The following is a 26,975-nucleotide window of genomic DNA, read 5'->3' on the forward strand; positions in this document are numbered from 1 at the left end:
TTGTAAGCCTTCAGAAAGACATGAAATTATTTCAATTCCATAATTTTAAAGTAAATTTACACCTTGGTACGGAATGACTCATATGTACTAAAAGTTTCAAGTAGCTCCCTAACTAAAGTACCATCAATCACATGGTGTTTTTTATGCGAAAACCAATCACAGATCATAGCGAGTGGAAGTCGGTAAAGGCTAAAAGATTGATTTCGATTTTAATTCCAATATCCTGTGTGAAAAGTTCAATGTTTCTATAAAAGCTTACGTGATTGTCTATGGTAGTAGTGATGAATGGCCGACTGACTTCCAGCTAATAATCTGCATTGCTGATTGTTCGATATGATATCAAGTTAAAGAGCTGCGGATATTGTTTTCCACTCTAATGAGATTTTGTTGCGGATTTTGTTTTACACCATTATCAGGTCACAGCGAAAACAAAAAAGAATAGTGAAAATTATTTTGAATGCTTTCGTAATATTTGTGCGGACATAAAAGGATAAGAGTGTCCCTAACACCCAATAGCTCCGCGTTGTCGCTTCGGGCTTATGTTTATAACAAAAGTGGTTTTGGTGTTTAGGCAGTTCACTTAGTTTACTGCCCATGGAAATATTGCGGAATCAGTGCTAGTGGCTGCGTGAGCTGCACCAATAAAGATAATTATGGATTATGCCCTCATTTTAACGGATTATACAAGTGGTAAGTACTGAGCTGACTTAATGTTTGCTTGCCTGCCTGTTTGTTAGGCGCAAGATAAACTTCGACAATTTTGCACAATTGAAGTTGAAGTTTGCTTTAGTCTCAAAAGTAGTTTGTAGTGCAATATATGAGACAAAAGATATCTTCATAAAAACATGATTAAAAAAACCAAAAGTTTTTAAGGCATATATTTTATTTTAACTACTTATGTACAGTTAACTTAGTTATTAATTTGATAAGTTGTTGCGTCAAACTTGCAAATAAGAAACATGTGGAGATTTTCGAAAGTAAAACTTTTATATGTGACCAAATTTCTGGCGCAAAAATATAGCAATATATTAATAAAATTATTTTTCGTGGTTGCCATCTTTCGACAAAATTTTATTTCTACACAAAATTTTATAAAATTTAATTTCTACAGAAAAAAATAATTGGACAAAACTCTTTTCACTGCAAGACGGTTGGATGGACTATCGTTGTGGAACTTTCACAATTTTCATCATCATCATCTACTTGAAGCGAAACTACTTAATCCCTTCACTACCGACGTCCACCTCAGAGGACATGACTTTGAGAGTCGATTGTGCATTATCCTTGTAGGATTTATTCTTATCTAATATTTATATTAGATACTGTTAAAGGTATCCTTCTAAAAAAATAGCAATGACTATTTTAATTCGGTAGTGAAAGAGGTAAAAAATATAATTTTACTTCTGTTGGTTAAGCTACATTTTGTTTGAACTGAGACTAAACGACAATGAAAAATTTTATTTTTGTTGATAATTTTCTAAAATTTATTTATATATAAATTTTCAGGACATTCTTTTGAAGCTTGTGATAGATTGCTCAGTGCTTTCTGCATGTTATATTTGAAATTCTAATTGAAATCATATATTTGCAATATTACCTAATATAATTTTTTGATAAATTATGAGACCTGTTATCCAACAGTACCAACAGTGCGACAGGTTTGTACTGATTAGATATTCGTTGTAAAAAGTCCCAATATCTGCTAAACTATAACCACCTGTTCAAGAGTTATATGAAATTGACGACAGCTGAAATGTTTCCTGCCTCAACAATTGCATATCATCATTTGTCTTTTGTACAAAGTACATGCCTACACTGCCAAAAACATATACTCATACCCACGACAAAAGTTCGCGTTAAATCAAATAGTATATATATGTTACGTTGAAAAAAGAAACATGTTTCGATATGCAAACAAATAAATTCAACAGCAAAATATAAAATAAGTCTTGTAATTTATCAAAATGATATCTTTATAAATATTATGAAAGCATCAAATTATTTAGGTAGAAATGGTATTATATGCTTGATTCAAGCGCTTATGCGATTAGCATTTGAGATAATAATAAAAATTCGACAGAAAACTAAAATTTTTCGAAAATTTCTACAGAAAAACCAATGAAACTTAATGAATTAAAATTTCCATAAAATTTTCTACAGAAATAAAATTTTTACAAAATATTCTATAGAAATACAATTTAGACGAAATTTTCTATAGAAATAAAATTTTGGCAAAATTTTCTATTGAAATAAATTTTGATAAAATTTTCTATAGAAATAAAATTTTGACAAAACTTTCTATTGAAATAAAATTTTGGCAAAATTTTCTACAGAAATAAAATTTTGACATTTTTTATAGAAATAAAATTTTTACAAAATTTTCTATAGAAATAAAATTTTGACAAAATTTTCTATTAAAATAAAATTTTGACGAAATTTTCTATAGAAATAAAATTTTAGCAAAATTTTCTATTGAAATAAAGTTTTGACCAAATTTTCTATAGATATAAAATTTTGGAAAATTTTTCTACAGAAATAAAATTCTGACAAAATTTTCTATAGAAATAAAATTTTGACAAAATTTTCTATAGAAATAAAATTTTGACAATTTTTTATAGAAGTAAAATTCTGACAAAATTTTCTATAGAAATAAAATTTTGACAAAATTTTCTATAGAAATAAAATTTTGACAATTTTTTATAGAAGTAAAATTTTGACAAAATTTTCTATAGAAATAAAATTTTGACATTTTTTTATAAAAGTAAAATTTTGACAAAATTTTCTATAGAAATAACATTTTGACAAAATTTTCAATAGAAATAAAATTTGGCAAACATTTTCTATAGAAATAAAATGTTGACAACATTTTCTATAGAAATAAAATTTTGGAAAAGTTTTCTTAAGAAATAAATAATAAATAAATAAATAATTTCGACGACATTTTCTATAGAAATAAATTTTCGACAAAATTTTCTATAGAAATAAAATGTGGACAAATTTCTCTACAGAAATAAAATTTTGAAAACATTTTCTATATAAATAACATTTTGGAAAAGTTATCTATAGAAATAAAATTTTGACGAAATTTTCTATAGAAATAAAATTTTTCAAAATTTTCTATAGAAAAAAAATTTGACAAAATCTTCTATAGAAATAAAATTTTGACAAAATGTTCTATAGAAATAAAATTTTGACAAAATTTTCTATAGAAATAAAATTTTGACAAAATTTTCTATAGAAATAACATTTTGACAAAATTGTTATAGAAATAAAATGTTGACAAAATTTTCTGTAGAAATAAAATCTTGACAACATTTTCTATAAAAATAAAATTGTGAAAAATTTTCTATAGAAATAAAATTTTAAGACTATTTTTTTTAAACAAAATTTTTGTCGAAGAAATTTTTTATAAAAGTAAAATTTCGATGAAATCTTCTAGAAAAGTAAATTTCAATGAAATTTTCTATAGAAATAAAATTTCGACGAAATTTTCTATAGAAATAAAATTTCGACAAAGTTTTCTATAGAAATGCAATTTTGACAAAATTTTCTATAGAAATAAAATTTTGACAAAATTTTTATTAAAATAAAAGTTTGACTAAATTTTCTATAGAAATAAAATTTTGACAAAATTTCCTGTAGAAATTAAATTTTGGCAAAATTTTCTATTGAAATAAAATTTTGACAAAATTTTCTACAGAAATAAAATTTGGGAAAATTTTCTATGGAAATAAAATTTTGACAGAATTTTCTATAGAAATAAAATTTTGACAAAATTGTTTATAGAAATAAAATGTTGACAAAATTTTCTGTAGAAATAAAATGTTGACAAAATTTTCTATAGAAATAAAATTTTGACAAAATTTTCTATAGAAATAAAATTATGACAAAATTTGGTATAAAATAGAAATAAAATTTTGTCAAAAAAAAAAAATGACAAAATATAGCAAATTTTGTCAAATTTTTTATAGAAATACAATTTTGACAAAATTGTCTATAGAAATAAAATTTTGACAAAATTTTCTATAGAAATTAAATTTTGAGAAAATTTTCTATACAAATAAAATTTTGACAAAATTTTCTATAGAAATAACATTTTGACAAAATTTTCTATAGAAATAAAACTTTGACAAAATTTTCTATAGAACTAAAATCTTGACAAAATGTTCTATAGAAATAAAATGTTGACACAATTTTCTATAGAAATAAAATTGTGACTAAATTTTCTATAGAAATAAAATTTTGACGAAATTTTCTATAGAAATAAAATTTTGACAAAATTTTATATAGAATTAAAATTGTGACAAAATTTTCTATAGAAATAAAATGTTGACAAAATTTTCTATAGAAATAAAATTTTGACAAGATTTGCTATAGAAATAAAATGTTGACAAAATTTTCTGTAGAAATAAAATTTTGACATTTTCTACAGAAATAAAATTTTGACAAAATTTTCTATAGAAATTAAATTTTGACGAAATTTTCTATAGAAATAATATGTTGAAAAAAATTTCTGTAAAAATAAAATGTTGACAAAATTTTCTACAGAAATAAAATTTTGACAAAATTTTCTATAGAAATAAAATTTTTACAAAATTTTCTATAGAAATAAAAGTTTGACAAAATTTTCTATAGAAATAAAATGTTGCCAACATTTCCTGTATAAATAAAATGTTGCCAACATTTTCTGTAGAAATAAAATGTTGACCAACTTTTCTATAGAAATAAAATTTTGACAAAATTTATATATAATTAAAATTTTGACAAAATTTTCTATAGAAATAAAATTTTGACAAAATTTTCTATAGAAATAAAATTTTGACAAAATTTTCTATAGAAATAAAATTTTGACAAAATTTTATATAGAAATAAAATTTTGACGAAATTTTCTATAGAAATAAAATGTTGACAAAATTTTCTATAGAAATAAAATTTTGACAAAATTTTATATAGAAATAAAATTTTGACAAAATTTTATAGAGAAATAAAATGTTGACAAAATTTTCTGTAGAAATAAAATTTTAACAAAATTTTCTATAGAAATAAAAGTTTGACAAAATTTTCTATAGAAATAAAATGTTGCCAACATTTCCTGTAGAAATAAAATGTTGACCAAATTTTCTATAGAAATAAAATTTTGACAAAATTTTCTATAGAAATAAAATTTTGACAAGATTTGCTATAGAAATAAAATGTTGACAAAATTTTCTGTAGAAATAAAATTTTGACAACATTTTCTACAGAAATAAAATTTTGACAAAATTTTCTATAGAAATTAAATTTTGACGAAATTTTCTATAGAAATAAAATGTTGAAAAAATTTTCATAAAAATAAAATGTTGACAAAATTTTCTACAGAAATAAAATTTTTACAAAATTTTCTACAGAAATAAAATTTTGACAAAATTTTCTATAGAAAAAAAAATTTTACAAAATTTTCTATAGAAATAAAAGTTTGACAAAATTTTCTATAGAAATAAAATGTTGCCAACATTTCCTGTATAAATAAAATGTTGCCAACATTTTCTGTAGAAATAAAATGTTGACCAACTTTTCTATAGAAATAAAATTTTGACAAAATTTTCTATAGAAATAAAATTTTGACAAAATTTTCTATAGAAATAAAATTTTGATAAAATTTTCTATAGAAATAAAATTTTGACAAAATTTTCTATAGAAATAAAATTTTGACAAAATTTTCTATAGAAATAAAATTTTGACAAAATTTTATATAGAAATAAAATTTTGACAAAATTTTCTATAGAAATAAAATTTTGACAAAATTTTATATAGAAATAAAATTTTCACAAAATTTTCTACAGAAATAAAATTTTGACAAAATTTTCTACAGAAATAAAATTTTGACAAAATTTTCTATAGAAATAAAATTTTGACAAAATTTTCTATTGAAATAAAAGTTTGACAAAATTTTCTATAGAAATAAAATGTTGCCAACATTTCCTGTATAAATAAAATGTTGCCAACATTTTCTGTAGAAATAAAATGTTGACCAAATTTTCTATAGAAATAAAATTTTGACAAAATTTTCTATAGAAATAAAATTATGACAAAATTTTCTATAGAAATAAAATTTTGACAAAATTTTCTATAGAAATAAAATGTTGACAAAATTTTCTGTAGAAATAAAATTTTGACAAAATTTTCTACAGAAATAAAATTTTGACAAAATTTTCTATAGAAATTAAATTTTGACAAAATTTTCTATAGAAATTAAATTTTGACGAAATTTTCTATAGAAATAAAATGTTGACAAAATTTTCTGTAGAAATAAAATTTTGACAAAATTTTCTACAGAAATAAAATTTTGACAAAATTTTCTACAGAAATAAAATTTTGACAAAATTTTCTATAGAAATAAAATTTTGACAAAATTTTCTATAGAAATAAAATGTTGCCAACATTTCCCGTATAAATAAAATGTTGCCAACATTTTCTGTAGAAATAAAATGTTGACCAAATTTTCTATAGAAATAAAATTTTGACAAAATTTTCTATAGAAATAAAATTTTGACAAAATTTTCTATAGAAATAAAATTTTGACAAAATTTTCTATAGAAATAAAATTTTAACAAAATTTTCTATAGAAATAAAATGTTGACAAAATTTTCTGTAGAAATAAAATTTTGACAAAACTTTCTACAGAAATAAAATTTTGACAAAATTTTCTATAGAAATAAAATTTTGACAAAATTTTCTATAGAAATAATATTTCAACGAATTTTTCTACAGAAATAAAATTTGCTAAAAATATAAAAATTAGGTGAAATTTTCTATAGAAATAAAATTTCGACGGATTTTTTTTCCATGAAAATTTCAATAAAATTTTATTAGAAAATTCTTCTTTCCTATATAATTATAAATAGGGATAAGGAGTCGACGATCTAGAATAAAACTTTGGTATCTCAATGAACAGTATATGACAGGTTTAACAGTATACACTAGTATTTCCATAACAAACCGGCAACGTAAAATGACTGTCATGAGAACGAAATAACATTGAATTGATTTAATTATCTTGAGTCTACATGCCTTGGTACTCCAAACTGTGGTGGTAGTTAAGATAGCTGGAGTAGTAGCATTGTATTCTTTTGCAGTGGTATTTGTTTAGTAAACTACCAGAAATATTTAGAACCACCAAAAACTACTACAACGATAGCAAGTACTACGAATACGTACTGGATACTTAAAAAAATTGTTTGTTGTTCCTTTGTGAGGTTTAGCCGAGGAGAGGGTGCGAGGAAGGTTACGAATACCTTAGGTTAGGCGTAGTAGAAGGTGTTAGTTTGCAGATATTTTCTGGGCTTGGTAACATACCATTGAATCAGAATGGCAAAACAAACATCCGACAGAGTGGTGGTATCCAAGGAATTTCCTTGACGTGTTTTTATTCTCTTTGCCGGTGTTTTTCTGGCCTTTGTCATTGGTAATGCCGATATTTACCAATGTTTTTCTCCCATTGTCAAATGGTGTTTCCTTTCAAACGGGTGCTGGGGTAGAGCTGCAACGAATTTTCTAAGAACTGTACGATTGCGACGAAAAAAGTTCACGACAATAGCTACCTGCTAGAAGTCATAGCTCTATGCCAAAAAATGAATAAGAAAATAAAGGAAAGGGAAATCGAATTGAATAAAATCTAAAAAAATATCGAATGTGGGAGAAAATTCAACAAAAACTATTAGAGCACCATGGTATTATTGTTTTCCAAACAACCATGGCATTAGATGCTAGAGAATAGTCTATAGTCAACCCCAATTGGCTACGTTAGTTCCGGCAAGAGCATGTAAAATAAAGAAGTGACCTGGTCGAAGTCTACAAAATCCAACAAAATGTGAATACAGAGTGAAAAAAAAAAACAAAACAGAAAATGTTATAAAGAAATTTTATTTTTGTTTCAACTAAGGATTTCCATTTACCGACTTCCTTTTATGTGTTCCAAAATCTCTAAAGATTAAATTCAACCAGAAAACTACAATCCCTGTGATGATCAAAAGAAAATCACATATCTTTTGTATAAAGAAATCCCAAAAACAGGAAATCTAAAGTATCCGTTTTCGGTCTAGAAAAGATAAAAGATTTATATCTTTATATGTGTGTCTTATAATAATTGTGTATGTGTGTAGTCTGGCATTGTGGTGTTAGTGAATAAGCAACTGAGTGTAAGAAATGGAGATAAATTAAAAACGTGCCCGGAGTACCTAAAGTACAACTAGTAGGAGATACATCAGAGAAGTCGAATAAAAAAAAACCAACAGCCCAAAAATATGCTTTAAAAATGGATTTAGGCGGTCGTGTGCAATTCCTGCAAGCACAATTATTTCCGGTGTGCCCATTAACACCTTTAGCCAGTGGAGGAAGAGGTAAAATAAAAAATAATAAATTGTAATGCAAAATTGTACAAAGACGAAACAAAAAGATCACAAATATTTATTACAGTAATCGGCAGATTATGTTTTATTTGGATACGATTTATACAAAAATAATTTTCGTAGTCATTGTGATCTGAAATACCGAAAAATATTAGTGAACGGTTTCAAGTCAATTGGATACAAATTGCTATTCAAACTTTGATGTCCGCATGAATATTGTCAAATAGAATAAGGTCTTCTAAGTTATTTAGAATACACCATAGATCTATTGTGTTACTTTTTGGATGATCGTAACATATCATACATTTTAAATGGGAAATATTAAAATTATAATTAATAATATGTGTATTTCTTTAAGGATTTTAATACTTACTGTGTTGTTTTGGAATCTGAAATAAAAAAGAGAAATTATTAAAAATTGGTTCATATGCTTAATGACTATCATGAAAAATGAATGGCGTTTTTTTTTTCTTGTAAAAAATGCGCAATTTTTGTGCATTTTGCCCGGAAAATTTACTTTTTAGGTTCTTTTCTAAAAAAAACAGGCAAATAGCACCACGCATAGAGGCAAATTGCTGGCATTTTCAGCACTGCCAACAAACGAGAGTGCTGCGATTGCCCTGTTTCCTTCTTTGAATTCTTTTCTACCCGCTGAAATGATAACATGTTTTAGGTTGCTGGTAAAATTTAAAAAATGCGCATTCTGTACAGACAAAATGAAGGCAAATCACTTTTTCAGAAAGGAAAACACCATTAATTTTATGCGGCTCATTGTAAAACTTGCTTCCCCATTTGTACAGTATCGATAATATGTATTGCAACAAACTTCAGTTTGCTATAATTTCTAAACCAAGCTCCTAATAGCCTACAAACACTTTTTAATCCATTGCGTTCAGAAATAAGGATGTTCGTTATGGAATTCCAGCGTGATTGCTTTATATTGGCCTTAGTGGTAAAAAATTGCTCGCGAGCTGAACATATCGCAAGAACGGATGCAACACATATTGAAAAATAAGCTTCTACAAAAGTCATTGATATTCCAAAAAGAGCAAGCACTGACCAATGCACCAAAGAAAATCGACTGGAAAGAGCCAAGGAGTTGCTTTGCTAGCACGAAAGTGGCCAGTTGCCGAATTCGGATGTGAAGCTATTTTAAATTGAGAAGTTTTTGAACAAAATCATCGGACTTACTTGCCAAAGAGGCAAAATGAAAATTTGGACCTTCGATTGGCCACCAGAAATCAAAACGTCGTCGAAGGTGTTGGTGCCGTAAAGACCGATCGTTACTACTCGCTCGTACTCATCGATCGTGGAGTCCACATAAATGGCGAATATCCTAAAGATAGTATTTAAGCCTTGGGCAGACAAACATTGCAGCTGTAGACCATGGACAGTCCAATAGGACTCAGCACATTAGTAGTCATCGACTACGAATGGGTTTTTTACCGCACAATAATGGACTCTCCGGATCTCAATCTGTTGGACTTTTGCGTCTGGTGCATTTTGGAGGGTAAGGTGTAGACCATCTCAAGACAACGTTTCACCGGTAATGAGCAATTTTGGGTAGCATAGTTGGCCGTTTCAAGGAGGCAACTCGTGCCAAAGGTAGCCAATTCGAACATATCTAATCTGACTCAAAAGCTTATATTATTTACAACGCACAAACAAAGATTTTCCTGATTCAACCACGAAATTAATTGATTCAATTTATTTTTTAATTGAAGTGTCTTCGTACACGAAATTGATAGTATTAATCACAGTTTTAATTGGACATTAAAAAATACTTGAATTAAAAATTAATTGATTTTACTAGTAAATTGATTCAATCAAAAATTTAATTGATGCTGATTGCAATAATCAATTTTTTCATTAAAAACGTAACTATTTTCATTTACTTTCTTCATTGACTTAGTCTTTTTAGGGCCATATTCATGTAGCTCCGTTAGGCTTTAACTGCCAGTTAACAGAAAGAAAAATGAAAATATATTTTCTCTGGTTAACTTTAACTGACAATTTTTCAGCAGTTAAGTTTCTAACTGGCATATGGAATATATATGCAAGATGACAGATATGTACATAGCACGGTTTAGAAGTTCGTTAGCTAACGTAGCACTAACGGAGCTTCATGGAAAAATCTAACACTTTTTCTTAATTGACTTAGTCTTCCGAGTTTGATTAAAAAGTAACTTGTATCAATTATTTTTTTTTATTAAAAACGTACACAGAAAAAAATTTACGAAAAAAATTTCCAATTAAAGTCTTAATTGAATTTTAAAAAATATTCAATTAAATATTTAAAATATTTAAAAAATCAATCACAAAAATTAATAGTATCAATTAATTTTTTAATTGGATCAATTAATTTTAATTTTTTAATTGATACTATCATTTCTGTGATTGAAGACATTTCAATTAAAAATTAATTGGATCAATTAATTTCGTGATTGACTCCAAAAATAATTTTTTTTTGTGTGTAACTATTTTCATTTACTATCTTCACTGACACTTTTTTAATTGACTTAGTATTTCGAGTTTGATTAAAAAGTAATTTGTATCAATTAATTTTTTAATTAACATTTTAAAAATTTTCAATCATTGACTTAATTAACTTAAGGTTTCTATCTTGATTAAAAAAATAATTGTATCAATTTATTAATTGAAAAAATTTTCAATAAATTTTTAATTGGAAATATTTTGGAGATATTTTTTTCTGTGAAAAGTTTTGAACAATAAATTAATAAAAATGAAAAAAATTTAGCGCTTTACTTTGATGTTAGCCATTTCTGTTCGTCGAAATCACGTTAACTTTCGACCGAGTACACACCCAGAGAAGGAATATGATCACCTCAATCATGTTTCAAGAGCAAAACGTTATTTTTGGACGGAGAACATGTAACATGTTTGCGGCAACCATGTTATTTTCTCAAAAAGCATATGTCTGATTTTGGCAAGAAAACAAAATTTGCCGAGAAAACAAAATTTTTGCGAAAAAAATGTTCCATGGTCACCGTCCAAAAATAAAATGTTGCTTTTAAAATATGTTTGGGGTGATCATATTCCTTCTCTGCGTGCAGATATTGGCTTGAGAATCAATGTCAGAGGTGCCGGGAATTGTACATTATTAAGCGATCTCCAAATTTAACCATTGAGGGTCCAGGAGGCATGGTCTTAAGTCGATCCAAAACTTGGCGCGAATCGGCTCAAAATGGAATAAAGGCCCAAGTCCGAGATTTTGCACTCAAAAAAACATGCAAGCAAGCAAGCAAGATTTTGTTTTAACACTAATGATTTTGGTATTGATTCCGGGCCAAAGAAGCGGAGAATTCTAGTAAGGACATATTTAAGGCATAATTTTCTTTTAAATTTGAGTTTTACGTACTTGATATTAGGAAACAAATTTTAATTTATATGTCTGTTTCAAATTCAGACTCAACTTCAAGTAGAAATTATGCTATGTTTCAAGTAAAAAATGTCTTAAAAGTAAAGTGATGAAAAACGTGTACGAATTTTGAACGAATTGTAGCGTTGTAGTCAAAATGCAAAAATACACAAAATTTAAGGACAATTTCATTAATTTCGTAGAATTTTTTACAACTATTAAAGACAGGTTGACTTTAGTTAAACAAAATTTTCTTTCATTTGAAGATACTTATTTTAAAGTCGAATAATATAATTATAAGGACAAAACGACCATATGGAATCGAATTATAGTCTTTTGGTCGAGGAAAAAAATTTAAATAAGAGAAATGTGTCTTTTATGATAAGGACATGAAATCTTCGGCCTCAAGACAATATTTTTTTCAGTGTGGAAGTGTAGGACTCCTGTTACACAAATTATCTAATTCTGTTTATTATGATTTTTGACAGAATTTGCACAACAAATTCTCCGGTTTTTTTTCACAACTATTAAAGACAAGTTGACTTTAGTCAAACAAAATTTTCTTTCATTTGAAGATAACTGTTTTAAGTCGAATCACTTTTTTATAAGAACAAAACGACCTTATAGAATTGAATTATCGTCTTTTGGTCAAGGAAAAAAATTATATCAGAGAAATGTGTCTTTTATGATAAGGACATGAAATCTTCGGCCTCAAGACAATATTTTTTTCAGTGTAGAATTCCTATTACACAAATTATTTAATTCTGATTATTATAATTCTTGACAGAAGTTACACAAAAAACAATTCTCCATGTTTATACCCTTCACCACTACTGTGGTATAGGGTATAATAAGTTTGTGCATTTGTATGTAACGCCAAGAAGGAGTAATCAGACCAACCTTTTAGTACACGGATCGGCTTAGAATTAAATTCTGAGTCGATTTAGCGATGTCTGTCTGTCTGTCTGTCTGTCCGTCCGGCTGTTGATGTCTTTTTGTGTGCAAAGTACAGCTCGCAGGTTTAGTCCGATTGTCCTAAAATTTGGTATATGGTCCAGTTTCGGCTCAAAGACGATCCCTTTTTTCACCGATCTGGTCATAATTGGCGTGTATATCAACCGATCTTCCTCAAATTTCGTACATCCGAATATTTTATGAGTTTCGAAAAACTTGCAAAATATCAGCCAAATCGGTTCAGATTTAGATATAGCTCCCATATATAGCTTTCGTCCGATTTACACTCATTTGCACACAGAGGCCAATTGTTTGCTCCGATTTAGTTGAAATTTTGCATAGGGAGTAGAATTTGCATTGTAAGTATGCGTGCCAAATTTGGTTGAAATCGTTTCATTTTCCTTGTTAAATCGCCACTGCTTAGTCGAAAAGTTGTAAAAATTACTCTAATTTTCCTAAACTTCTAATACATATATATCGAGCGATAAATCATAAATAAACTTTTGCGAAGTTTCCTTAAAATCATTTTCCTTGTTAAATCGCCATTGCTTAGTCGAAAAGTTGTAAAAATGACTCTAATTTTCCTAAACTTCTAATACATATATATCGAGCGATAAATCATAAATAAACTTTTGCGAAGTTTCCTTAAAATTGCTTCAGATTTAAATGTTTCCCATATTTTTTTTACTAACATTGTGTTGCATCCTAGTGCATTATAGAGTTGGGTACTTCGCGAACGAACTAGTTCAATTGAACGTTTCACTGAAATGAACGAGCTGAACTAGTTCACATCTATCATTCTTTTCCCTTCACCATGTCAGTTTAGCTAACTAAACACATTTTATCAGTTTGTTCGCTCAGTTATTTTGGCTTTCGTAATAATTGGACAATTTTCTGCCTTTAAGCTCATATCGATCTTTTTTGCACATAAGCTGTTCGGGATTCTTTTCGTATGTGGTTTTTGGGATGAATAAATTAAAGCAAGGCTAATGTGTTTCATTTATGATGAACTGGAAGAAAGCAACAACATAAGTTGAAATCAACCGGCCACTGACTGAAAATGAACTAACTGACCGAACTAGTTCATTGATCGGAAAAGAGCTGAAGTGAGCCATCACTACACTGAACTATAATGCTCAGCATTAGTGCATTAGTCGACTTAAATTTTGAGTCTATAGATTTTGTAGAAGTCTATCAAATTCTGTCCAGATCGAGTGATATTTAAATATATGTATGTGGGACAAACCTTAATATATAGCCCCTGATATGGTATCGAAAATTTAGATCTACAAAGTGGTGCAGGGTATAATATAGTCGGCCCCGTCCGACTTTAGACTTTCCTTACTTGTTTTTTATTTGATTGCGTTTTCAACTTCAATCAACTTTTTAATTGGAAATATGTTCGTGATCAGGGATCCGGAACGGAGCGGAGCAAGCCCTTTTTTTGCCGGAGCGGGAGCGGCATTTCTAAAATGCGGAGCGGAGCGGGAGCGGAGTGGTTTCCAAATGAGAAACCGCTCCGCTCCGAATAAAATATTACTTGAATGAAATGTGTAACTTTGAAATTACACTGTGTAGGTAATTTCAAATATAGCTAGTACTTAGCGTAGTGTGAGTAAACGTTTAAAATGTACGATATGTATTTTTGTACGTACGTACATTGGGGAAAACACAACGTGTTTTTTTAGTAATTGTTTTCAAAAACGGCAAATGTCAAAATATATCTCTAGTATGTGTTTTAAAAGTAACAACAGTACTTTCGATCAATTTCATCCCGTATTACTACAAAGATGTTTGTAATGAACGTCAAATAAATGCAATTAAACGATCTTATTTATATTTAATTTTTTAGTTTTCTACACTGAAAAAAATATTGTCGTGAAGTCAAAGATTTCATGTCCTTAGAATAAGAATGCAAATTTTGCTAAACATGGAAGCCGCATTTCTCTAAAATAAAGTTTTTTCCTTGTCCAAAAGTCAATAAACTTTTGAATGAAGTTGTAATGTCCTTATAATTAAGTGATTTTACTTAAAAACGTGTATCATAACATGAAAGATAAAATTTTTGAGGTAAGGTCAACGCGACTTTAATAATTAAGAAAAATTCTTTTTTTTCAGTGTAAGGACATTCATATTTGCTTTACTATTGTACTATATCCTAGCATTCTCTTATTTCTGATATTAGTTCTCGAAAATTTAATTAAAATTATGGATAGTTTAAATTTTGGTTGAAAAATGTGCGCATATACATTTATTTTAATTTTTTCTCACATTGAAAACTAATGACTTGATTTGTATTATTGCATGTTATCTACTTTTTTTGAGAACGAACATTTCTTAAAAACGCTGTTCGAAAATGTATTTTTACAATAAAGGGGAAAAAAGCGAAATTAGGTAACACTAGATCTGAGTAAGAATATTCGTAGGTATACCAGTGACTGATTTCGATGGAAATTGTTGCAAACACAAACATACACACACACACATTACAAATATAACAAAACCTCTTCTCTACGTCTGTTGCAAAACAAAAAAACTTTCGGAGAGTAGTTACTTCTACTCTGTGTATAGTCTTTCAATTCCCATCAGCGTTGCCGTTTTGGTCCGATCGGACCAAAATTGGTCCAAAAGATTTCTAATTTTTAAATTTGGTCCGATGGTCGGACCAAACAGAATTTGGTCCATTTTCATAAATTTGGTTTCTATCACATATTAAATAGTAGATGGTGCACCGCAAAGAATATTGTCGGGAGGCCAAATATTTCACATGCTTACAATACGAATACGAATTTTGCTTAGAATAGAAGACGTATTTCTCTGAAATAAAGTTGTTTCCTTGTCTAAAAGTCTCTAAAATTTTCAATGAAGTCTGTTTGTCCTTATAGCTAAGTGATTCGACATAAAAATGTGTACCCTAACATGAATGAAAATTTCGTTTTAATGAAGTCAAAATGGATTTAATATTTCTGAAAAAATCTTCAAAATTAATAAAATGTTTCAACACATTGTTTTAAAGTCATTATACCCTAAACCACATAGTGGTTAGGGTATAATAAGTTTGATCTGCCAAAAAATGTGCCTACCAGAAATATTGATTTTAGACCCAATAAAATATATACCGATCGACTCAGAATCACCTCCGGAGTCGATCTAGCGCTTGGTGTCCGTCCGCCCATCCGTCCGTCTGTCCATGTATTTGTTGTTCACAGGATTCCGGTCGCAATTATTAACCGATTTTGATGAAGTTTGGTACTGGGAGTTTTTTTGGGCACAAGGACGAACGCTATTGAATTTGGAAGAAATCGGATCAAATTTAGATATAGCTCCCATATATATGTATTGCTCGATTTCGACAAATGGGGTCACGTTGCACTTTTTTACTAACCGATCGTCGTCAAATTTAGCACAAAAAATAATCACCCTTTATGTCTGAAAATTTCATCGAAATCGGTTCAGATTTAGATATAGGTCCCATATATATGTATCGCCCGATTTTGCCAAATAAGGTCATAAAACCCTTATTTATCAACCGATCTTACTCAAAGTTGGCTAAATGTAATCTTCTATAGCACTAACTTATATGTGCAAAAAATTATCGAAATCGGTTCAGATTTAAAGGGTGATTCTTTTGAGGTTAGGATTTTCATGCATTAGTATTTGACAGATCACGTGGGATTTCAGACATGGTGTCAAAGAGAAAGATGCTCAGTATGCTTTGACATTTCATCATGAATAGACTTACTAACGAGCAACGCTTGCAAATCATTGAATTTTATTACCAAAATCAGTGTTCGGTTCGAAATGTGTTTATCGACAAATTTTGTTCAGTGATGAGGCTCATTTCTGGTTGAATGGCTACGTAAATAAGCAAAATTGCCGCATTTGGAGTGAAGAGCAACCAGAAGCCGTTCAAGAACTGCCCATGCATCCCGAAAAATGCACTGTTTGGTGTGGTTTGTACGCTGGTGGAATCATTGGACCGTATTTTTTCAAAGATGCTGTTGGACGCAACGTTACGGTGAATGGCGATCGCTATCGTTCGATGCTAACAAACTTTTTGTTGCCAAAAATGGAAGAACTGAACTTGGTTGACATGTGGTTTCAACAAGATGGCGCTACATGCCACACAGCTCGCGATTCTATGGCCATTTTGAGGGAAAACTTCGGAGAACAATTCATCTCAAGAAATGGACCGGTAAGTTGGCCACCAAGATCATGCGATTTGACGCCTTTAGACTATTTTTTGTGGGGCTACGTCAAGTCTAAAGTCTACAGAAATAAGCCAGCAACTATTCCAGCTTTGGAAGACAACATTTCCGAAGAAATTCGGGCTATTCCGGCCGAAATGCTCGAAAAAGTTGCCCAAAATTGGACTTTCCGAATGGACCACCTAAGACGCAGCCGCGGTCAACATTTAAATGAAATTATCTTCAAAAAGTAAATGTCATGGACCAATCTAACGTTTCAAATAAAGAACCGATGAGATTTTGCAAATTTTATGCGTTTTTTTTTTAAAAAGTTATCAAGCTCTTAACAAATCACCCTTTAGCTATAGCTCCCATATATGTACCACCCGATTTTTCTAAATAAAACAAGTAAGGAAAGTCTAAAGTCGGGCGGGGCCGACTATATTATACCCTGCATCACTTTGTAGATCTAAATTTTCGATACCATATCACATCTGTCAAATGTGTTGGGGGCTATATATAAATGTTTGTCCCAAATATATACATTTAAATATCACTCGATCTGGACAGAATTTGATAGACTTCTACAAAATCTATAGACTCAAAATTCAAGTCGGCTAATGCACTAGGGTGGAACACAATGTTAGTAAAAAAATATGGGAAACATTTAACTCTGAAGAAATTTTAAGGAAACTTCGAAAAAGTTTATTTATGATTTATCGCTCGATATAAAGGGTGATTCTTTTGAGGTTAGGATTTTCACGCATTAGTATTTGACAGATCACGTGGGATTTCAGACATGGTGTCAAAGAGAAAGCTGCTCAGTATGCTTTGACATTTCATCATGAATAGACTTACTAACGAGCCACAACGTCGAATTTTCAGTGAATGGGCCCTAGAAAAGTTGGCAGAAAATCCGCTTTTTTATCGACAAATTTTGTTCAGCGATGAGGCTCATTTCTGGTTGAATGGCTACGTAAATAAGCAAAATTGCCGCATTTGGAGTGAAGAGCAACCAGAAGCCGTTCAAGAACTGCCCATGCATCCCGAAAAATGCACTGTTTGGTGTGGTTTGTACGCTGGTGGAATCATTGGACCGTATTTTTTCAAAGATGCTGTTGGACGCAACGTTACGGTGAATGGCGATCGCTATCGTTCGATGCTAACAAACTTTTTGTTGCCAAAAATGGAAGAACTGAACTTGGTTGACATGTGGTTTCAACAAGATGGCGCTACATGCCACACAGCTCGCGATTCTATGGCCATTTTGAGGGAAAACTTCGGAGAACAATTCATCTCAAGAAATGGACCGGTAAGTTGGCCACCAAGATCATGCGATTTGACGCCTTTAGACTATTTTTTGTGGGGCTACGTCAAGTCTAAAGTCTACAGAAATAAGCCAGCAACTATTCCAGCTTTGGAAGACAACATTTCCGAAGAAATTCGGGCTATTCCGGCCGAAATGCTCGAAAAAGTTGCCCAAAATTGGACTTTCCGAATGGACCACCTAAGACGCAGCCGCGGTCAACATTTAAATGAAATTATCTTCAAAAAGTAAATGTCATGGACCAATCTAACGTTTCAAATAAAGAACCGATGAGATTTTGCAAATTTTATGCGTTTTTTTTAAAAAAAAGTTATCAAGCTCTTAACAAATCACCCTTTATATGTGTTAGAAGTTTGGGAAAATTAGAGTCATTTTTACAACTTTTCGACTAAACAGTGGCGATTGTTGATGTTGGTATTTTGACCATTTTTGTCGAAATCAGAAAAACATATATATGGGAGCTATATCTAAATCTGAACCGATTTCAACCAAATTTGGCACGCATAGCTACAATGGTAATTCTACTTCCTGTGCAAAATTTCAACTAAATTGGAACAAAAAATTTGCCTCTGTGGTCGTATGAGTGTAAATCGGGCGAAAGCTATATATGGGAGCTATATCTAGATCTGAACCGATTTCAACCAAATTTGGCACGCATAGCAACAATGCAAATTCTACTCCCTGTGGAAAATTTCAACTAAATCGGAGTTAAAAATTGGTCTCTGTGGTCATATGAGTGTTAATCGGCCGAAAGCTATATATGGGAGCTATATCTAAATCTGAACCGATTTCAATAAAATTCGGCTCCATACTGTTCCACAGTGTGGAGCAGGGTATAATAAAACTCAATTGAACAAATAATACAATGTTTGTACTATAATTTTCTCGAAGAGGAGCGGAGCGATTTTTTTTTTCGCGGAGCGGAGCGGTTTTTTTTCTCCGGAGCGGAGCGAAAAAACTGGACCGCTCCGGATCCCTGTTCGTGATATTCTTTTTCTGTGTACTAGAACACGATTTTTAGTTAATTTTAACCTTGAATAGAAAGGTGTATAAATTTGATTGGGATTGTGGGTTAATGAATTATAGCCGGGGACTTTTCCATTAACCTGTTCATCCATTTCAATTCAACTGAATGTTGTATTTTTATATTCCAATTAGCTTTGATTATATTCTTTATACGGTTCTAATAATACCCCCAAGTCAGAAAATATTAAACAATTTTCTTAATTGAGCCTTGCTGTAGTCATAAATTACTGAAGCCTAATAATCTATTAATCTCAGCGGGATTATTCATTCATATAACCACAAAGAACCAATTAAGTCATGTTGCTCAAATAGAAATCCATAGGATCTTCTCTAATAAAGACATAAACCACAAGATATTAATCTCTGTTGACAACACGATTATCTCAATCCAATACATTAACAGCTACCATGTTGTGAATGTGAATGTCTTCCCTTTGATATCCTTCATCTACGTAGTAAAACAAACAAAATGGAAGAAAACGAAAAACCGGCATACAAATAAAAAAAAAAAACATAATTAATCTCGTGGCAATTGTTAAACAAGCAATTAATATTAAATGCTGACAACAAACAAAACCCCTGTTTCAATTTTTATCAGTAATCAAAAAAATTCCTTGTCGTTGTAATTATCATATTAATTGAATGTAGTACAATCTAATCGACGATATCGATACAAAAAAGAAAACAAAACAAGCTCTAAATGAAATCTCATTAAGCCAGTTTAATAATCAATGTGGGTAGGGCATTGTGTCACATCACCAGAGCTAGTATTTAGTTCAATTGATAAAGTAGACCTTCCAGGGGAAATTGTTTAACATGCTCACTAATTTGCTGATTATATCAGAGGATTTTTTTTACACTAAAAAAAATTAGATTTAAAAAATTTCACTCACTTTCAACGAGTTAGTGGAAGAGATTTGAAGCCAAAGATACCTGATATATAACAGGTTGGCTGATAAGTCCCCGGTCTGACACATAGATGGCGTCGCTAGTATTAAATGTATATTATTTTTATGTAGTACTAACCCTCAAATGGTTAGTACTGACTTACAGACGTCAAAATTTGACGTCTGTAAGTCAATTAGTTTGTGAGATAGAGCGTCTTTTGTGAAGCAACTTTTGTTATTGTAAAAAAAAACTTAAAAAAAGGAATTTCGTTCATACTGTTTTCTGAAGGGAAAAAATACGATGGAAGCAAAAACTTGGCTTGATAATGAATTTCCGGACTCTGCCCCAGGTAAATCAAAACTAATTGATTGGTATGCAAAATTCAAGCGTGGTGAAATGAGCACGGAGGACGGTGAACACAGTGGACGCCCGAAAGAGGTGGTTACCGACGAAAACATCAAAAAAATCCACAAAATGATTTTGAATGACCATAAAATGAAGTTGATCGAGATATCAGAGGCCTTAAAAATATCAAAGGAACGTGTTGGTCGTATCATTCATCAATATTTGGATATGCGGAAGCTCTGTGCAAAATGGGTGCCGCGCGAGCTTACAATTGACCAAAACCAACAACGTGTTGATGATTCTGAGCGGTGTTTGCAGCTGTTAACTCGTAATACACCCGAGTTTTTCCGTCGATATGTGACAATGGATGAAACATGGCTCCATCACTGCACTCCTGAGTCCAATCGACAGTCGGCTGAGTGGACAGCGACCGGTGAACCGTCTCCGAAGCGTGGAAAGACTCAAAAGTCCGCTGGCAAAGTAATGGCCTCTGTTTTTTCGGATGCGCATGGAATAATTTTTATCGATTATCTTAAGAAGGAAAAAACCATCAACAGTGACTATTATATGGCGTTATTGGAGCGTTTGAAGGTCGAAATCGCGGCAAAACGGCCCTATATGAAGAAGTAAAAAGTGTTGTTCCACCAAGACAACGCACCGTGCCACAAGTCATTGAGAACGATGGCAAAAATTCATGAATTGGGCTTCGAATTGCTTCCGCACCCACCGTATTCTCCAGATCTGGCCCACAGCGACATTTTCTTGTTCTCAGACCTCAAAAGGATGCTCGCAGGGAAAAAATTTGGCTGCAATGAAGAGGTGATCGCCGAAACTGAGGCCTATTTTGAGGCAAAACTGAAGGAGTACTACCAAAATGGTATCAAAAAATTGGAAGGTCGTTATAATCGTTGTATCGCTCTTGAAGGGAACTATGTTGAATAATAAAAACGAATTTTGACAAAAAAAATGTGTGTTCCTTTGTTAGACCGGGACTTATCAGCCAACCTGTTATATGGGAGCTATATCTAAATTTGATCCGATTTTTTCCAAATTCAATGGGGTTCGTCCTTGTGCCAAAAAAGCGCCGCATACCAAATTTCAAAATCGGATGATAATTGCGACCGGAATCCTGCGAACAACAAACACATGGACGGGCGGACACCAGGGCTAGGTCGACTCAGGAGGTGATTCTGAATCGATCGGTATATATTTTATGGGGTCTAAAATCAATATTTCTGGTAGGCACATTTTTTGGCATATCAAAATTATTATACCCTGACCACTATGTGGTTTAGGGTACAAAAATTGAGGTTTGCTTCAAAATTCATTTAAATTTTTAATTGAACCACCCAGTAAAAAAGCGTCGCCGAAAAGTGGTGAAAATGTTCTTTTTATTAGCGGAAGTAGTGCAAAATTAGCGCAGAAGCAATGAATTTAACATGCACAGAAAAAAATTTTACGAAAATTTTTCCAATTAAATTCTTAATTGAGTTTTAAAAAATATTCAATTAAAAATTTAATTGAATCAACAAATTTTTTAATTGAAATAAAAATCAATCACACAAATTAATAGTATCAATTAATTTTTTAATTGGATCAATTAATTTTTTAATTGAGTGTCAATTAATTTTTTAATTGATACTATCATTTCTGTGATTGAAGACATTTCAATTAAAAAATTAATTGGATCAATTAATTTCGTGATTGAATCAGAAAAATATTTTTTGTGTGTGGGCTTGTCATAGGACGGATGTCCACCATTTCAACAGCCGTTGCACTGAATTTGCATCACTTCTTATTCTGTGATTCAAATTCAGTGTTTTGGATGTGAATTAAAAAAATGTTGTCATATTTTGACAAATAAATAGTTTTTAAAATTTTTATAATTTTTAATGGATTCTAACGCTTGTCCGAAACGTACAATATTTCTTGAATTGATGTAGAATTTTTTTCGACCAAATTTCAATAATTCGTACCATTTTTTTTAAAACTTACTATGTTTTTAACCTTTTTGAAAGAACAAAATTAAATTTACCCATTAAAAATAAAAAAAGCTAGTTATAAATAATTGAATTAAAAGAACTTCCTGTGTAGTTAAAATAAAGAACATTTTTGGGAGTACATCTTTTGGAAGTGCTTTTAAAGTTGTGCCTTTGGAAGAACTTCCAAATTTTTTGCTGGGCAATTAAGAAATTAATTTGATTAATTTAAATTAATTTTTTTTAATGGAGAATAGTTTTAATTTGCAATTAATTCTGAGATTGATATTGGAATTTTCGTGATTGATGAAATTTCACTAAAAAAAATTGAAAAATTGAATCAATCAATTTTGTGGGTGAATCATGAAGTTTCTCGCTGATTGAAGTAATTTCAAATGAAAAATAATTGGGCCAATTAATTTCGTTATTGAAAAAAAAAATATATATTATTTTCTGCGATAACAATTTCAAAACAAAAAAAAAATATATTTATTGATTAAATATTTAATTTTATTACATTTAGGTTCAATTAATACTGATTCAATTAATCATTTAATTGAATACATTTTTTTAAATTCACTAAAGATTATATTTAACAAATAGTTGGTGACATTTTTTTCTGTGTAAGTTTCCTTAGTTTGTATGGTAGCAATGTTACCATGGTAATTATGATTTCCTCTTTGGAAAATTCCATTGTATTTGGGGCTATATATAGCGCCAACATGTCAATACATGGGAGTTGTTTGTTTGGTAAATTAGATCATAACTAATTATAGATTGATTGGTTGCCTGTTTAGATAGTTGTAAAACAAAAGGGTTGTTGGCCTCCAAATCAATTATAGCCATTTACATAGAGTTTTGCAACTCTATTCCATGAGCCTATATATAATGAAATAAAATCCTTGGAAGGATAAATCAATAACGTGTGTAAGCATTTGAAAGCCGTACCGGAAGCAATGCATTGATTATCCGGAGAATTTAGTTCATTGACATTATGCCAATACAAATGGAGATTGGTAATGATGTGTAGTAAAAACAAAGCGTTGCGGGGTCAGGAGAGGATTTGAAATGGGATCTTTATTTATATAATTTTATTTAGTTTACTTAACTTTGAAGAAATTTAATATAAGACATATTATTACAATTATATAAAAGCTTATTGGAAAAATAAGATGAAGGAATTTGATTTATTAAGTTATTGAAAAGAAAATGTCAGATATCAATATATACACGCCTAGCTATGTATGTTTCAACGCTGGTAACTTTAGTACTGATCTAGCGGGGGGATCACTAATGGAGACAACATTCAAGAATTTCCGTTCACTAACTGATTAATTTAATTCAGTTCGATGTAATTTAATTTATTTTAATTTACATTGTAATTTACATTTTTTATTGAACAAATTTAAGACAAAAGAATTACTTTTTTAGTGCACATTGGGGCGCCCGCTGCGTTCAGATTCTTCAGCAGTCATATCGTGGCATGGAAATTAGTTTTCTTTTTGTTTTCAAAACAATAAATGAAGCTTCCTTCAAAACTGTTGATTTCCGACACATGTCAAACTTCTACACTCATTTTTAAACCCTTCACCACTACTGTGCTACAAGGTATAATAAGTTTCTGCATTTGTTCGTAAGGCCAGGAAGGAGCAATCGTTTAGTTCACGGAAAAATTCCCAATTAAAAACTTGATTGAAGTTGAAAACTTTTTCAATTCAAAAATTAATTGATACTATTAACCTTTTAATCAAACTAGAAACATTAAGTCAATTAATTTAATGATTGAAAGTTTTAAATTTTCAATAAAAAAATTAATTGATACAATCAACTTAGTAATCAAAATTATGGATATTTTTTTTTTAATTCTTAATTAAAAATTTTTTATGAATCTATGAATTTTTTAATCAAACCAAAAAGAATTAAAAATTGTTATAGAAAGTGATTGATATATAGTATAGCGATCAAAAATAGTTTCGTTTTTAATTAACAAATTAATTGAATTTAGCAATTAGCATCAGTTATAATTTTAAAACTTCATACATCGGAATGAGTCTCGTAAAACTTGCCAAATATATATCAAATTCCGATTTAGATATAGCTAAAAAAAATCTTTCGCCCGATATGCACTTATTTTGATCGAGGAATATCTTTGGTAGTGCCGTTATGTGTGTAATATATATAGCTACAAAATATATCCTTCACCCGTGTGTGAAGGATATATTTTGTACACGCAAAAAAATAATTCTTTCCTCCCAAACGAAATTTTAGACAAACAAAGTTCGTTTCTCATTTGCTTTTCGCTGTAAGGAAGTGTATTTGGAAGAAAAGTATATACTTTTTGTGATAAACGTTTATTCTTTTCCAGGATGTAAAAACAATTTCATAAAGACTAACTCAAAAAAAAATTTTTTCTGGCTAATTGCATTTTCCCTCACATCTTTCTCACTTCCACGAAGATTTTTAGTTCTTAACACCTTTTTCTGTAATACAAACAATGTAGAAGAAATTATACGATTTTATAAATTTTTAAAATTTTTTTTACCTTTCGCCTGGACGGAGAATCGAACCGCGGACCATGCACTTTGTAAGCCAACACACTAACCACTGAGCTATGTACCTGTTATGGTCATCAATAGATAAATATCCATATAAGTTATATTTATATAGCATAGCTTGCGGCGCCCACGAACCGAATAAACAAAGTTTGTTTAACAGAAACAAACATTTAGTTTGGCACCGTGGAGCAGTGGTTGCTACGTCTGACTCTCATGCCAAGGGTCGTGGGTTCGATCCCTGCTTCGACCAAAGTTGTTTTTTTTTTTTTTTTTTTTTTACATACATTCTACATATGTTCGGAAGATTCCGAAAAAAATGTTCAACATTACATTGTACTATATTAAATTTTGAACTGTAAAATGTGTTTTATTAAAGACCAAAAGTCAGAAAAGAACAGTGTTTGATATAAACGAAATGGACTCTGTTGTTGTTTCAAAAATAACTTTTTTTATTGAAAAAATAAAAACTTTGTAACAAACGAATTTTTTTGGTGATAAAAGTTTAAAATTTTCGAAGCAATTCAAAAAACTCTAGCAAAAGAAAAACGTTTTCGGTACACGTTTTCCAAACGTTTTTTTTCTTTGCGTGTAGCTATCTCTGTTATGTGAGTCTTTAGCGGCGTTTGACATGGCCGTCCGGCTTACTACGGCGATCTCAGTGGGTGTGGGACTCAACCCGCCTATATCAAACCCAGGGCACTAACATTGAAGAATTTGAACTTACACAAAACAAAACGAACGATACCTGACGAACTTAAAAGGGAAAACATTGATCCAGATTTACAAGGAAAATTTTGGTATTTTGACCATTTTTGTCGAAATCAGAAAAACATATATATGAGAGATATATCTAAATCTGAACCGATTTCAACCAAATTTGGCACGCATAGCTACAATGCTAATTCTACTCCCTGTGCAAAATTTCAACTAAATCGGAGTTAAAAATTGGCCTCTGTGGCCATATGAGTGTAAATCGGGCGAAAGCTATATATGGGAGATATATCTAAATCTGAACCGATTTCAACCAAATTTGGCACGCATAGCTACAATGCTAATTCTACTCCCTGTGCAAAATTTCAACCAAATTGGGGTAAAACTCTGGCTTCTGGGGCCATATAAGTCCATATCGGGCGAAATATATATATGGGAGCTATATCTAAATCTGAACCGATTTCTTCCAAAATCGATAGGGTTCTATTCTGAGCCAAAATACATACTTGTGCCAAATTTGAAGTCGATTGGACTAAAACTGCGACCTAGACTTTGATAAAAAAATGTGTTCACAGACAGACGGAATGGCTATATCGACTCAGGAGCCCATCCTGAGCATTTGTGCCAAAGACACCATGTGTCTATCTCGTCTCCTTCTGGGCGTTGCAAACATATGCACTAACTTATAATACCGTGTTCCACAGTGTGGCGCAGGGTATAAAAACGATAAAAAAAATTCAAACTATCAACGCAAAACTGATTTTTTAATAATTTTCTTGATACATATTTTTATGAAAATTTAGTTAGGAGTATACAAGTACACACTGTAATGGCAGACTTTCCACTGGAACAGTTGAGATTTAGATAAGGCACCGTTTTGTGTATATGTCGCCCGATTTAGGTATTATCACAAAATGCACAATTGGCCGCCTATCTTGGTAAGATCTAGCCCATATTCTTGTAAAATCGCCAAGAAATTGTAAAAGTGCCACAAATATACCACTGCGTTTAATACATATGTGTCACGATAGAACATAAATGCAGTCTGTAAAATTGCATAAAAATAATTTTAGCTTTAAATATTTCTCTTTTTGTTTTACTAACATTGTGCTTTTTCCCAGGACGTTAGTCCATATAAATTTTATTCCTAGAAATTTTGTGGGAGTGTAAAAATCAATTCTTCAAATCTTTTTTAAATATATGTATGTACATATGAGTATATAAACCTTTTTATGTG

At 30.4% G+C, this 26,975-nt stretch overlaps 1 protein-coding gene and 1 long non-coding RNA gene across 7 annotated transcripts in view; one reads left to right on the forward strand and one right to left on the reverse strand.

The window, feature by feature from the left end:
* LOC142229586 (uncharacterized) overlaps nt 1-26,975 on the reverse strand; it is a 436,426-nt gene that overhangs the window by 48,495 nt on the left and 360,956 nt on the right. The window contains exon 5 of the long non-coding RNA XR_012720435.1: nt 8,761-8,776. This is a non-coding gene — a long non-coding RNA (uncharacterized LOC142229586). The remainder of the gene's footprint in view (nt 1-8,760; nt 8,777-26,975) is intronic.
* The window catches only part of Nna1 (Nna1 carboxypeptidase), a 403,238-nt gene that overhangs the window by 21,266 nt on the left and 354,997 nt on the right, over nt 1-26,975 (forward strand). The gene's annotated exons all lie outside the window — the stretch shown is intronic.

Source organism: Haematobia irritans, chromosome 3 (genome assembly GCF_050003625.1).
Source record: "Haematobia irritans isolate KBUSLIRL chromosome 3, ASM5000362v1, whole genome shotgun sequence".
NCBI lineage: Eukaryota > Metazoa > Arthropoda > Insecta > Diptera > Muscidae > Haematobia > Haematobia irritans.